We start from the raw sequence: 3595 nt of genomic DNA on the forward strand, positions 1-3595 counted from the left end.
TTTCATTTTCCAATAATTCCGCTGCCTTACTTCAGGTACTATAATCACCGCATATTATTTTATATTCCATTATATGGTGAATCTAATAATGGGTGTTAATTCCAGCAGAGCTATTGCTGTGATCAATTCTGTTGGTCTGATACGCTGTATCCAATTACAGCTACAAAGCAGAGAGCTGGCAAACCTGACAAAAGATGGATGCCAAAATATGTCTTTCTGTAGTTTCAAAATGTGTAACCGAAGGAGCTTCTACTTTTGCAATTATGTTAATCAAAGGAAATAGGATCTGACGATAAGAAGTCCATTTTACTAACACGCTACAGTTATAAATTATTAATATAGAGGGGTGATTTGAATTGCTCATTAATATACTGGTTAAAAGTAGACAGACAAGCCACTGATTTAAAATGGATACTGAGGGGCTCCTGGGTGGCTCAGTCGGTGAAGCGTCTGCCTTCGGCTCAGGTCATGATCCCAGGGTCCTGGCATAGAGCCCCACGTCGGGCTCTCTGCTCAGCGGGGAGCCTGCTTCTTCCTCTGCCTCTGCCAGCCCCTCTGTCTGCCTCTCTGCCTACTTGTGCTCTCTATATATCAAATAAATAAATAAAATCTTTAAAATAAATAAATAAATAAATAAAATGGATATTGAATGTGAAACTTGAATAACATGTTTGACATGACAATCTTAATATATTTTTCTTACAGTATATGCATGAAACCCCAAATAATCATAGTAAGTTAGAGCAGCTATAATCTCCCTCTGATCCATGTTACATTTAACTGCAGAATATACTGCATCCAAATTTTAAAAAAAGAAAATATTTTGGAAAATATGGCTATGAAATATGGCATGTATATTTACTACTTCTTTCAGTATAAATTTGAGATAATGGTTTAACTTCTCATAAGAAAATAGAGATATGGACCCATTTAAAGGTCTTTAAAAACCTCTTCAAGGGGTGCCTGGGTGGCTCAGTCGGTTAAGTGTCTGCCTTCGGCTCAAGTCATGATCCCAGAGTGCTGGGATCGAGCCCCACATCGGGCTCCCTGCTCAGTGGGTAGTCTACTTCTCCCTCTGCCCTTCACCCTGCTTGTGCTCTCTCACCCCACTCCTGCTCTCTGGCTCTCACTCTCTCAAATAAACTAATAAAATCTTTAAAACAAAAAACAACCTCTTCAAGTAGACAGCTGAAGACTTTCAGGCCATGAAAATGGATCATAGTGAATGGATTATAAAATAGGTACCAAATGCTCATTATTAAATTTTATATCATAGTTATGGTTCCACCAACAATAAAAATTATAATTTCCCTTAATAGATTATCATTATAAAAACTGAAGCTGAACATGTCCTTGGGAAGCTAGTGATCATTACCTATCGCCACGTTTCCTGTTGTTTAGGTTAGGGTTGAAATGGAAACTAATCTCTGGCATGTGAAGGTCTCCTGCTTTACAGAGCAAGTTACTCCAGGATGGAGATGAGCAGGTGCCTGAAGGCACAAGTGTTTGTGACCATCAGACCAAGCCTTAGCATGCCAATAAAACCCTACGGGGCACCCCAAGAGAATAAAAAATTAAGATAAATTGGTCAGAGTTTCAATTCTGACATGAATTAAACATAGAAAATGCTTTAAGTAGTACCTGGCACACAGTAAATGCGACAGGGTCCTGGGTATGGTTATTATGGAGCAGTCTGAAGAAGGGAATGACTTTCCCAGCCAGCCATGGCCCTGACTGGAAGCAGATGGGCATCAGCACGCATCAGGTACTCTCCCTTCCCCCCTGGAAATTCCTGTTTATGTAGACCGCAAGCATGATGTGTGTCCTTTGGGCCCAATGTTCTTAGTAGGAGGTATTTGAGACCACGAGAACTGATGTTCTATGGAAAGATGATGATGAGATGAAGACCTATCATTCTCAAACATTTTCCTCATTAGATGTACAGACAGTAATTACCCTTGACTTCAATATGGCGTAAAAGTCATGTCTAAGTCTGCAACACTGCAACAAACCTGAGAATATCATTTAAACTGTCAATTCAGATGAAGTGTTATTTCTCATGAAGTATGAATGCTTGATTTACCACAATAAGCCAAGAAAAAAAAACCTCACCTATTACAACTTCCTATGTCATATAATATACGTCCCTTTGGAAAATACTTCCCTGAATACCTAAGAGGACACATACCATTTCTCTTTCCCAGGCAGAGTCAGTGTATAGTCCTTGCTCTTAGAGCTCTTTGCTTATATTTTTATAATATGGCTTACAGCACTATACTGTAATTTACCTATTAATGTTTCATTTGCTCTTTTTATTCCAGCACCTTCCACATATTTTCATTCATTCATTTTTGCAACAAATATATTGAGGAGGGACCGGGTACTGTGCACTGCGCCTGAAAGTTCAAAAGCCGGAAAAGTCCTCCGACATGGTAATTCATTTCAATTACAAAACACAGAGGATAAAATAATCATTGATATACTTAATATGTTTAAAGGAATACAAGCTTGAAAATATGAGCAAGGAATAAGAGATTATATAAACAAAATCAAGTAGAAAATCCAAGTAGAACTTCTAAAAATTTTAAAAATAAATAACTGAAATTAAAAAAATAATTGGTGACTTACACAGCAGATTAACTCCAGTTGAAAATAAAACTGGGAAATGGAAGATAGGTACAAAGAAATATTAAAAAATACAGCACAGATATCAAAGTGAAAGAAAATCTGGACGTGAGTTGAGGCAATAGGGTGGATGGAGTGTTTTCACACTAACGCTGTGTCTAGTCAGAGTGCAACCTTCCTTCTGGTCTCTAGTGACCCACCCCAGCACACGTCAGCCATTGTGAATCACTAGAAAGAGTCCCCACACACCTGGTGCTATCACACCTCTGGGCTTTTGTGCTGGCTGCTCTCCCTCCCTGGCCTGCTTTTACTCCTCTTTCCCTTCCCTCATCTGGAGGTTGACTTTGACCTACTTAAGGGACAAAGCTCCTTCCTCTGAGCTCAGCTCTATTCAGTGTCAGAGCAGAGTAAGGGGAGTAAGAGACAAGTGTCTATCTCTTCATCGTCTGGCCACTGTTTCAGTCACGTCTCTCTTGGTTGTGGCTCCTGCTTTGGCTAATATGGCCACACCCACGGCCGCTCTACAGCCGGCAGCCAAACGCTGGCTCTCACGGGGAGTGAATATGAGAATTCTTCAGGGCACCCTGAGGAGCCCCCTAACACCATTCCCTAATGTGGGACATCCAGGTCTGGTCCAACCACCTCCCTGCTGCACCATCCCCACGTGACTTTCAATGTTTGCATCTAGCACCTTGGGCCTGGCACACATTTGACTTCCTTCTTCCTCTCCTCTCCGAGTGTTAGGAGTTAGTTGGACAGTTAAATAGTCAGGGTCAGGGCCCCAACAAGAAAATTTGGAGTCAGGACAGCTAAAGTAAAACAGCGCTGACATCCTGTTCTGCAGCTTAGACAGGACCCGCCCTCACATTCTGCTTTGCAGCCTTTGCAGAAGTGACTTCTGCAAAACATCCTAAAATAAGACAATTAACCACAAAGCATTTGTCACCATCACAGGCAAGGGGCAGTTAAG

At 40.9% G+C, this 3595-nt stretch overlaps 1 protein-coding gene across 1 annotated transcript in view; it reads right to left on the reverse strand.

Annotated features, from left to right (window-relative positions):
- The window catches only part of ENTHD1 (ENTH domain containing 1), a 105815-nt gene that overhangs the window by 20607 nt on the left and 81613 nt on the right, over window positions 1–3595 (reverse strand). The gene's annotated exons all lie outside the window — the stretch shown is intronic.

This window comes from Halichoerus grypus, chromosome 6 (assembly GCF_964656455.1).
Source record: "Halichoerus grypus chromosome 6, mHalGry1.hap1.1, whole genome shotgun sequence".
In the NCBI taxonomy this organism is placed as follows: domain Eukaryota; kingdom Metazoa; phylum Chordata; class Mammalia; order Carnivora; family Phocidae; genus Halichoerus; species Halichoerus grypus.